Genomic DNA, 12,891 nt, shown 5'->3' on the forward strand with positions numbered 1-12,891 from the left:
TAAATAATGCACATTTTCGAACAAAACCTATATGCATTGTGTAATATGATGTTACAGGACTGGCCATCTGATGAAGTAATCAAGGTTAGTCAAAAATTATATATCTTTTGCTGGATTGTTACGATCGCTAACCTTTGCTGCTGGTAAATTGCTTTGTTTTCTGGCTATTGTTGTTAAGCTAATATAATGCTATATTGTGTTTTCGCTGTAAACACTTAAAAAATCTGAAATATTGGCTGGATTCACAAGATGTTGGCTTTCATTTGCTGTACGCTGTGTATTTTTCAGAAATGTTTTATGATGAGTATTTAGGTATTTGACGTTGAGTCTCTGGAATTATTCTGGCTGCTTCAGCGCTATTTCAGTTGCAGCTGCAATGTAGAACTGTGATTTATACCTGAAATATGCACATTTTTCTACCAAAACATATGCTTATACAATAAATATGTTATCAGACTGTCATCGATGAAGTTGTTTTCTGTGGTTAGTGACTATTTATATCTTTATTTGGTCGAATTAGTGATGGCACCCATGCAGGAAAAAAATGGTGGGGAAAAAAAGTTTGTGTCTTTGCTATGGTGGTTAGCTAATAGATTTACATATTGTGTCTTCCCTGTAAAAACATTTAAAAAATCGGAAATGATGGCTGGATTCACAAGATCTGTATCTTTCATTTGGTGCTTGGACTTGTGATTTCATGAACATTTTATTATATGATATCCCTGTAGCTTTAGGCTAGGCTATGCTAGCTGCTTTTTTGATGGGGGGATCCCGGATCCGGGTTTGTGACTCGTTAGAGGTTAAAGCATCTATCTCCCCCTTTCTTCTGACGGTCTCTGTCCACTTTTGTCCTTCCCTCGGCTCCAGCAGGCTCCACATATGGTGTTGGTGGTTGTGCGGGCAGCACCTGCTGCCTTCTCCTCACCACCACTATTTCATCATCAGGATTATCTCTCCACGCTCGATCGGCCAGAGAGGGATGCAATTTAGGCTTATGGGGAGCCTCCTGAGGAGCCGTGGGAATCCTAGTTTTCTGTTCCCGTCAACCTACTAATTTTTTATTTTCTCCCTCAGCTCTCTTCCTCGCCTCGGCTAATCATACCCTTGCTGTATCAAGCCCTCTGCCCGTTGTTTATCTACCTTGTCTCCACAAACCCTATTTATTTGTTTCTTTTATTTAAACGTCTGTCAAATCGTATTTTTTCCTCCATTTTAAACAGAATTCAATGTTCCTTTTGTCTTTCTGTTCCATATAACGATAATCTCCCGTCCATTCCGGGACCTCCCGGAGGATTTACTACCCATGTTTAATAAATCTTGTCGCTCCTAGTAGCTATGGTATTTATCACTATCTGTATTGTGTTGTTCTTACCGTTAGTTTTTACCTAATTACTTTGGTTGTTTTCCCGTTTGGAAACTTTATCTATAGCGTTGCATTTGTTGGACATTAACTTTTAGTTGGTACTCATCCCGGATCCGGGAGCACCCCCCACAGTAAAAAAGCTGACTAGCATAGCCTAGCATAGCGTCACAAGTAAATACAAGCATCTAAATATCATTAAATCACAAGTCCAAGACACCAGATGAAAGATACAGATCTTGTGAATCCAGCCATCATTTCTGATTTTTAAAATGTTTTACAGGGAAGACACAATATGTAAATCTATTAGCTAACCACGATAGCAAAAGACACCACTTTTTTTCTCCACCATTTTTTTCCTACATCAGTAGCTATCACTAATTCGACTAAATAAAGATATATATAGCCACTAACCAAGAAACAACTTCATAAGATGACAGTCTGATAACATATCATGGTATAGGATAGTTTTTCTTAGAAAAATGTGCATATTCAGGTTATAAATCACATTTCTACATTGCAGCTGCAATCTGAAATAGCGTTGGAAGCAGCCGGAATAATTACAGAGACCGACGTCAATTACCAAATACTCATCCTAAAACATTTCTGGAAAATACACAGCATACAGCAATCGAAAGACACAGATCTTGTGAATCCAGACAATGTTTCAGATTTTCTAAGTGTTTTACAGGAAGACACAATATGTAAATCTATTAGCTAACCACGATAGCAAAAGACACCACTTTTTTTCTCCACCATTTTTTCCTACATCAGTAGCTATCACTAATTCGACTAAATAAAGATATATATAGCCACTAACCAAGAAACAACTTCATAAGATGACAGTCTGATAACATATTCATGGTATAGGATAGTTTTTTTTTAGAAAAATGTGCATATTTCAGTATAAATCACATTTCTACATTGCAGCTGCAATCTGAAATAGCGTTGGAAGCAGCCGGAATAATTACAGAGACCGACGTCAATTACCAAAATACTCATCCTAAAACATTTCTGAAAAATACACAGCATACAGCAATCGAAAGACACAGATCTTGTGAATCCAGACAATGTTTCAGATTTTCTAAGTGTTTTACAGCGAAAACACAATATATATCGTTATATTAGCATACCACATGAGCTAACATCACCAGCATTGAATCAAGCCAAAAGGGTCGATAACGTTATCGCCACCAAAATATATTAATTTTTTCACTAACCTTCTCAGAATTCTTCAGATGACAGTCCTGTAACATCATATTACACAATGCATATAGCTTTTGTTCGAAAATGTGCATATTTAGCAGCATAAATCGTGGTTATACAATGTAATCTGTAAAAACATTGCATGCATTCTGGCCGGCGCCATCTTGGAGAAGCGCCTATTATAATAAAAAAACTATTCATAAACTTGACTAAAAAATATAAGTTGGACACCAATTGAAAGATAAATTAGTTCTTAATGCAATCGCTGTGTTAGATTTTTAAAATTAACGTTACTAGACATATAGTGTGCGTTGCAGCCAGACCAGTGCCTGCAAACATGGTGATCAAACACTATTACATTTTCCACATAAATACGGAATAACATCATAAATAGTTCTTACTTTTGGACGAGCTTCCATCAGTATCTTGGGCAAAGTGTCCTTTCTCCAAAAGAATCGTTGCTTTGTTGTAAAACGACCTCCTCAACTTCGGAACTAGCAGCTAACGATAGCTACACGGCACACACATGTCCAAATCCTCAAACGCAATACTAAGGAAATTCAGAAAAATAGCAATATACTCGCATAAACTGATATAAATCGGTTTCAAATAACTTGTTATGATGTTTCTAACACCATAACGAATTAAATCACAGACGGATATATCTTTGGTCAATAAAGAGTGCTTTTGAGCATGCAATCTGATGTCCTTCTGCGTCCTGGCGAGCGGTCGAAAGGAAGGGACACGTCACTCCATCCCCTTTTATAAACTCTGAGGAACACGTAGAGAGCCCATTCCACTCTCATTGGTTACTGACATCCAGGGGAAGGCGGGTGCAGTTCATTTCCAGCCATAGGATATACACAGACTTTTAAACTGAACCCAGATCAGAGCCTAGTTTTCAGACCTCCGCAAGTCATGTCAGGAATTTCGCTGTAGATGGAGTTCTGGTTCACCCACAGACAAAATTCAAACGGTTTTAGAAACTAGAGATTGTTTTCTATCCAATAGTAATAATAATATGCATATTGTACGAGCAAGAATTGAGTACGAGGCAGTTTAATTTGGAACGCAAAAAAAGAAGTGCTAACAGCACCCCCTATTGACAAAAGGTTAAATCTTACCTGTACAAATATAAGCTATTTCCCGGGGGCGTAAAGTCCCAGTTAATAACCTATTATTTTGTGTCAGAGGACTTTTAAAGTTAATATCTCGTATCTTACTCCGCTATATTAGGTTTCCTCTCTCGTGGAACCTCTTGTCTATAGATTCGGCTCAGATTTATAGATCTTAGTTTCCCTCTCCACCTTTTTTGATACTTCTTTCAGTATTGAATAGTGCAGTCATCTTGCCCGAACAGAACCACCCTTCCTTCTCACAAAGCCTATTTAGGTATGTCTTTTGAATTAATGGCTGTCCTATTTGCACAACACGACTGCACCCGTCAACACCTGTTTCAGTATCTCGCTTAGTCTCGGACTTGCCTCTCATGACTAAGATTATTAGTTTAAATTATGGCAGTGCACCTTGCCCCAGGTCTTTTGCGGACCTGTCTCTGTGTATCGGTCATACAAAACCCCTTGGATCTGTTTGGAATAGCAAAGGTCCTATTATTGATAAATTCTAAACATTTTAGAACATTAAATCAAGGATAACTTAAATCATTCCCCCCAGAATCGAGAATATAGGCTACTGACCTTGTCGCTGACTGGGAAAAGCAATGTTCATTGGATTCTCGTCACCACCTCTGTCGTGTACCAGTTCACCACTGGCCTGAAATAAACCCTCAATTCAGAGGTCAGGTCTTTGTCTTACGGATCCTGGATCCGCCCGTGCACGGTTTTCAGCAGTTTCTTGGAACGACAGAGGCAGATCTTGAGATCCGGCTCGAAGGACCACATTTTTAAAGGAATTTTGATTCCTGTTTATTAACCAATTCAATTAAAACACTCTGCCCATAAATAAGAATTTGTAAGATAATTATCAGCATAAAATGGACAGATACCAGTCTTAAAATCAATCAATAGCGTTTATTCTCGAGAGTACTGAATCATAGTACAATTTACATCAGGTTATATAATAAAGATGATGTCATAGGTTTTAATGTCCAACCTCCTCTCGGATACAATGGCAATACAGTTCGAGTTCTCATTACTGTCTGCCACCTGTTAAACTATCTACAACCAACTCAAGGTCTTTCCCCTCCCTGGGTAGAGACATCATTCTAGCCTGTCTGAAGATAAACCCATTCTTTCTAACAAGGAACACATAACATTCAACATTTATGAGTTATAATTCTAAGTCAAATGTATACATATTTTAGTCATTAAACACAAAAATCCCGTAACATATATGCATAGTCACTTTAACTACATACTACCCCAATTGGCCCGACCAACCAGTGCTCCCGCACATTGACTAACGGGCTATCTGCATTGTGTCCCGGCACCAACCACCCGCTAACCCCTCTTTACGCTACTGCTACTCTCTGTTCATCATATATGCATAGTCACGTTAACCATATCTACATGTACATACTACCTCAATCAGCCTGACTGTTTTTATTTCTTTACTTACCTATTGTTCACCTAATACCTTTTTTGCACTATTGGTTAGAGCCTGTAAGTAAGTATTTCACTGTAAGGTCTACACCTGTTGTATTCGGCGCACGTGACAAATAAACTTTGATTTGATCTCAAGTCCTTTTGTTCACCTGACCTAGAATTCCTTACAATCCTTACTTAATTCCTTACACTCGTGCGGGCAATACACTGGATCACTGCTACTCTAACTTCCGCAATGTATACAAGGCCCTCCCCCGCCCTCCCTTCGGCAAATCTGACCATGACTCCATTTTGCTCTTACCGTCCTATAGGCAGAAACTCAAACAGGATGTACCCGTGACTAGAACTATTCAACGCTGATCTGTCCAATTGGAATCCACATTTTAAGATTGTTTTGATCACCTGGACTGGGAAATGTTCCAGGCAGCCTCAGAGAATAACATCGATGTATATGCTGATTTGGTGAGTGAGTTTATAAGGAGGTGTATTGGAGATGTTGTACCCACTGTGACTATTAAAACATACCCTAACCAGAAACCGTAGATAGATGGTGGCATTCGTGCAAAACTGAAAGCGAGAACAACTGCATTTAACCATGGAAAGATGACTAGGAATATGGCCAAATATAAACAGTGTAGTTATTCCCTCCGCATGGCAATCAAACAAGCGAAATGTCAGTATAGGGACAAAGTGGAGTCGCAATTCCCTCTCCTTCTCTGTGGCCGACGTGAGTAAGACATTTAAACGTGTTAACCCTCACAAGGCTGCCGGCCCAGACGGCATCCCTAGCCGCGTCCTCAGAGCATGCGCAGACCAGCTGGCTGGTGTGTTTACGGACATATTCAATCTCGACCTATCCCAGTCTTCTGTCCCCACATGCTTCAAGGTGGTCACCATTGTTCCTGTACCCAAGAAGGCAAAGATAACTGAACTAAATGACTATCACCCCGTAGCACTCACTTCTGTCATCATGAAGTGCTTTGAGAGACTAGTCAAGGATCATATCACCTCCACCTTACCTGCCACCCTAGACCCACTTCAAATTGCATACCACCCCAATAGGTCCACAGACTATGCAATTGCCATCACACTGCCATATCCCATCTGGACAAGAGGAATACCCATGTAAGAATGCTGTTTGTTGACTACAGCTCAGCATTCAACACCATAGTACCCTCCAAGCACATCATTAAGCTTGAGGCCCTGGGTCTCAACCCCGCCATGTGCAATTGGGTCCTGGACTTTATGACGGGCCGCCCCCAGGTGGAAGGTAGGAAACAACATCTCCACTTCACTGATCCTCAACACTGGGGCCCCACAAGGTTGAATGCTCAGCCCCCTCCTGTACTCCCTGTTCACCCATGACTGCGTGGCCATGCATGCCTCCAACTCAATCATCAAGTTTGCAAACGACACAACAGTAGTGGGCTTGATTACCTACAACGATGAGACAGCCGACAAGGAGGAGGAGGAGAGGCCACTCGGAGTGTGGTGTCAGGAAAATAACCTCACACTCAACGTCAACAAAACAAAGGAGATGATCGTGCACTTCAGGAAATAGCAAAGGGAGCAACACCCTATTCACATCGACGGAACAGCAGTGGAGAAGGTGGAAAGTTAAGTTCTTCAGCGTACACATCACAGACAAACTGAAATGGTCAACCCACACAGACAGCGTGGTGAAGAAGGCGCAACAGCGCCTCTTCAACCTCAGGAGGCTGAAGAAATTTGGCTTGTCACCTAAAACCCTAACAAACTTTTACAGATGCACAATTGAGAGCATCCTGTCGGGCTGTATCACCACCTGGTACGGCAACTGCACCGCCCACAACCGCAGCGCTCTCCAGAGGGTGGTGCGGTCTGCACAATGCATCACCGGGGGTCAACTACCTGCCCTCCAGGACACCTACAGCACCCAATGTTACAGGAAGGCCAAAAAGATCATCAAGGACAACAACCACCTGAGCCACTGCCTGTTCACCCTGCTACTATCCAGAAGGCGAGGTCAGGACATGTGCATCAAAGCTGGGACAGAGAGACTGAAAAACAGCTTCTATCTCAACAGCCATCACTGACACAGAGGCTGCTGCCTACATACCTACTCAAAATCATTGGCCACTTTAATGAATGGATCACTAGTCACTTTAATAACGCCACTTTAATAATGTTTACATATCTTGCATTACTGTACTCTATGCCATCTTGCTTATGCCGCTCATCCATATATTTATTTGTACATATTCTTATTCCATCCCTTTACTTTACTTGTACACACAAATCTGTTGTTGTGGAACTGTTAGATTACTTGTTAGATATTACTGCACTGTCGTTACTAGAAGAACAAGCATTTCGCTACACTCGCATTAACATCTGCTAACCATGTGTATGTGACCAATAACATTTGATTTGATTTGATAGCTGACTGCGAGCCAAGCCTAAATCGCCCAACCTCACTAATGCTCTTGTGGCTGAATGGAAGCAAGTCCCTGCAGCAATGTTCCAACATCTAGCGGAAAGTCTTCCCAGAAGAGAAGAGGCTATTATAGCAGCGAAGGGGTGGCCAACTCCATATTAATGCCCATGATTTTGGAATCAGATATTCGGCAAGCAGGTTTCCACATACTTTTGGTCATGTAGTGTATGTCTGAATGCCAAGTCATGTTCATATAATCCCAGACAAATTACTGCAGTTTAAGACCATCCATAGAACATCCTATACCAGTGAAACTGAATATATGCTCTCAGAAACATAATTCCACTGCTGGAAGTGTAAAAAGACAAAAGGGGACATATTTGCATATGCTATGATTCTGGCTGAATTATGGCAAAGAGTATGTTCTTTTTTCTCAGCACGTCTACAGATTCTCCCTTCTCCCTGTTTTTGTTTGCTTGGAAATGTAGATACTAGAGACTGTTATCAGAAGAAACTGTGTAACCTAGCATTTATAGCGGCTAAGAAAAGCATGGCCATTAATTGGAAGGTTGGTTATGCTCCCACAATATCACAATGGATGAAAGAAATGTCAAATGATGTATCACTAGATTTGATTTATTACAAGATTGAGGATATACTGTGCAACTTTCTTAGCGTTATATTGAATAGCCTACTATATGACAAAAGGGGTCTGTATTGAAAACGTTTTTTTTGTCGAGCAGTGGCAAATAAAACATTTTGTTTCATGGCTCACGACACACGTGTGTGATTTGCACCTGTCTCAGTGGACTAATTCATTGAGGAGGCTACGGTAAAAGAATATTGTGATTGTGGCTCAGATGCACAAGGCACGTCTCTCTACAGAATGCGCTCTCTCCTGCCATTTCGTGGGTATTCATTGTTTCGTAACTTCATTGTGTGCATTGTTTGCTGACTATCAATCCCCCATTACATACATCACCAGTAGTAGCCTACATTTACGTTTAATTCTCATAATTTCTAATCTGCAATGTTTATGGTTATGGTCATTTCTGTTAATGCATTCAATATATTATTATTACAGTAATTCACCATTGTCATTGTCAGAGTGGACGTGTTTTGCAGAACTCACAACCTAGGCTACACTTGTGAGATACAAGTTTTTGTTTATTTCATTACATTTACTAGTTGTCAATTTATTCATCATCTTTTGTTTGAAACGCTCCTGTCAGTGTTAAAACTTCTTCGGGATCGGTGTCCCTTCCACGGGACGGTTGAGCTAACGTAGGCTAATGCGATTAGCATGAGATTGTAAGTAACAAGAAAATTTCCCAGGACATAGACATATCTGATATTGGCAGAAAGCTTAAAATCTTGTTAATCTAACTGCACTGTCCAATTTACATTAGCTATTACAGTGAAATAATACCATGCTATTGTTTGAGGAGAGTGCACAATTTTGAACATGAAAAGTTATTAATAAACAAATTAGGCACATTTGGGCAGTCTTGATACAACATTTTGAACAGAAATGCAATGGTTCATTGGATCAGTCTAAAACGTAGCAAATACACTGATGCCATCTAGTGGCCAAAATCTAAATTGCACCTGGGCTAGAATAATACATTACGGCCTTTCTCTTGCATTTCAAAGATGGAACAAAAAAAAATACAAAAGAACAGTTGTTTTTTTCTTTGTATTATCTTACACCAGATCTATTGTGTTATATTCTACTACATTCATTTTACATTTCCATAAACTTCAAAGTGTTTCCTTTCAAATGGTACCAAGAATATGCATATCCTTGCTTCAGGCAGTTAGATTTGGGTATGTCATTTTAGGCAAAAATTGAAAAAAAGGGGATAATCCTGAAGAGGTTTTAAGTAAGGATGCGCACCTGATTACGCATATAGAAGTAGCACTAGTCTACCTGGCCTGTGCACAAATATTGGCCTATGAATGTGCCCATTTGGGGATGTCTGACAGTATTTCTGATTGTCTTTACTCACCACCACTAATAAGCTTTGGAGCTTCTCAAAGTAATTTTCTTCACCTCAAACAGCAAGTAAACAAAGTCTGTTTTAAGAATGAGATGAGAATGACAATAGTTCCTCAAAGTATTTGCACAATATTTCCATATCTCTTCCCCTTTCGATAACCGCTCCGCATGAAAGGGAAAAATGTAATGCTCTGATCCAGTGGAAACGTCATAAAATACCTGAATACTTCTTATCCCTTGCACAAATAGCCTACAGCTGTGTCTGTTCCGAGCTCACTGGCATAGCAAACTCAGACCAGAATATTTTATACAATGTTTCAAGTTTGCTGGCATGAGTTTTGGGGCGACCCAATTGATAGTTGATACAATGTTTCAAGATCGTTGCAGACAGGCTATGCGTAGCCAGTTTGATTTATAGGATATTTATTCGTATCAAGATATTTTTTTACCTGCAGGCTGCAATGTTTTTGTGTTGGCTTTATGTAGGTTATTATTGGCGATGGCAATAAAAGTTACTTTTATACTTGTATAATTTTAATTAAGATATAATGTAGATTAACCACTTATAATACTCTTTGTATCTCAAAATCATTGTAAATGAAACTGTAACACGAAAATGTTCATATGAAAATCTTAACTGGCAGAAATGGTCAAATAAATTGGCACTCCAAATAGAAAAGGTTGCAACTTCAGGAGTATAATGGCAGAATCTGCGAAGGCCGGTGTTGTGCCGAAAACCCCCCCCTGCAAGAATCCCCCCTTGCGTTCTTCATTGCTGCGACTTGCTTGCTAGTTAAGATTTCTGCTCTTTACTTCGTTGTCAGTTTAGCCTACATTTCACTGATCTTAGTAGCAGAAAGCATTTGTCTGCAGCTTTCGTTTTGGCTATTTGTTTCAAATATATGTGGCGGGTCTGGCTTGTATGGCGCCCTGGGCGAACCCCCCCTTCAGTGCCCGCGCCCGCACCTTCACCACCCGGGCGATGCAAGATGCCGCCCGTACCTAAATCCGCTACTGATTTGTATTAGTCTATAAATAAATCTCTTTGACAAAATTCGTCATCTTTCCCATGTCTTATTCGACTAGTATTTTTGAAAGTGTTAGGATATTTCAGCAATAGTTCTGAAATGCTTATTGCTTGCCAACATTTGACTCACTCCTCTATGTTTCATATAACACACATACATTAATTATTCATTTCGGTTGCCTATCCTGACGTGAAGTTTGTTCTATAGAAAGTATTTGAGTCTGATGTGTACAACAAAAAGTATTTGACTCTAGCCACAAAATTAACGAAATTAGAAGGCTGCCGAAATCCTCCCCCCTTCTAATTTCCTTAATTTTGTGGCTAGAGTCAAATACTTTCTATAGAACAAACTTCACCCAAACGAAATGAATAATACATTTTTGTGTGTTGTATTAAACAGAGGAGGGAGTAAAATGTAGGCAAGCAATAAACATTTCAGAACAACCACTAGTCGAATAAGACATTGGAGAGATGACGAATTTTGGCAAAGAGATATATTTATAGACTAATACAATTGAAACAAACAGGCAAACCGTAAACTGCAGACATTACTAGTGCCTCCCCCGCGATCAAACCGCCATAAAAAAATGAAACGCAGCCTGACGTGATCATTGACAGCTGCCTTGAAGGACACAAATAAAAAAAAATGCTTTCTGCTACTAAGATCAGTGAAATGTAGGCTTAACTGACAACGGAGTGAAGAGCAGAAATCTCAATTTACAAGAAGCAAGTCGCAGCAATGAAGATTTGAGTGTGTGCGCGTTCGCGAGGGGGGATTCTGTCAGGAGGGAGATTTTCGGCACAACACCGGGAAAGCGACGTGGTCGAGATGTCAATACCTTAGTAATTGAAATGCAGTGTTCTCCCATCCTCGATAGCCACCTTTCACTGAGGATAGTCATGTGTATTGAATTCAGCTTTTTTTTGTCGGGGAAAAAGAATGCACACGTTTAAAAACAATATGCTACCAGTCCTCGGCAGAAAGTAGTTGTATTTTGTGGTTTATTTGAAAATACAAATTCGAAGTAGTCAAATATAGTTTATATAGAGTTTAAACTAAAAGGCAACTACGTTGTTTGACATTCAAATACAGGTCTCAGAAAACCAAATAATATCTTAAAGTATTTAGAATACCGCTCAGAAGACCAAATCATATTTGGAGGTATTTGAATGTAGGCAAATAATTTGAAAATAAAAAACTACAACAGTTAGTTGAATTAGTCTAAATATATGATCATAAGCACATGGTTTAGAGGGCTCTCAGATATGAATCTTAATATAGCCTATAGCCTAGAATTAAATATGAGGAACATGGAATCACCTCAACATTACAGTAGACTACTTTTGCTACTTCCAAATGACTAACAAATATGTTTTCATAATGAGTGAGACATAAGGTAATACAGTAACACTTGACATCAAGTTCGTATACATGTGTAGTAACTTATTACAATAGCAACATTGTTACATAGGCTTTTGGAAATTGCTTTATAATAGCATAATAATGGAGTTTTTACATAAGTGGAATAAGGAAGTCACCATTCCTCAGGTACAGTAGCTAAAAACTCAAAGCTCATTTGCCATACAATTAAAATCCATTTACAAAAGTATTATGGAACATCCTAATAAAATGTTGCTCCAAAAGTAATTTGTTTTATTACACAGGCACAATGACAGTTTAACGTTGAGTATTACTGAGAATGCTAATAGTAACAAGATATGTATATTTAGCATTGAAAGTAAACTAGATATCCCAAAACTGCCTTCTTGAATCAACTACAGCGAAGGTAGGTGGAAAATCATTTTAGTTTGTATTCTGAGTAATCTATCTATTTAAAGATGGTATATTGTGCTCGAAACAACAACACTTACCTTCAGATGGACGTAGAGGTTCGAAGTTGTTTTTGCTAAGCATTCAACTTGCCATTTGCAATGTTTGCAAATGGGTTTGAATTACTCTGCAGTATTTTCAGTTATCATAAAATGTATCGCAGCTTTGAACATTTCAGTGGCATGTTGAAAGAGTCATACAGTAGTTGAGCGTCAATGTATTTATACTTATCTGTACAAAATATCATTGGTTAATTGGTATGACTTGATTTTGTACACCTAGGACAGGGCTGCCCTACCCTCTTCCTGGAGATCTACTGTCCTGTAGGTTTTCAGTCCAACCCTAATTTAGCATTTCAGATTCAGCTAGTTAAGGTCTTGTTGATCAGCTAATTAGTAGAATCAGGTGTGTTAAATTAGGGTTTGACTGAAAACTCACAGGACAGTAGATCTCCAGGAAGAGGGTTGGGCAGCCCTGACCAAGGGCAATGG

General features: G+C 39.4%; 1 protein-coding gene across 1 annotated transcript in view; it reads right to left on the reverse strand.

Annotated features, from left to right (window-relative positions):
* Window positions 1-12,891, reverse strand: part of LOC111958450 (uncharacterized) — a 93,326-nt gene that overhangs the window by 24,472 nt on the left and 55,963 nt on the right. The window lies entirely within an intron of this gene.

The sequence above is a fragment of the Salvelinus sp. IW2-2015 genome, linkage group LG34, assembly GCF_002910315.2.
Source record: "Salvelinus sp. IW2-2015 linkage group LG34, ASM291031v2, whole genome shotgun sequence".
NCBI lineage: Eukaryota > Metazoa > Chordata > Actinopteri > Salmoniformes > Salmonidae > Salvelinus > Salvelinus sp. IW2-2015.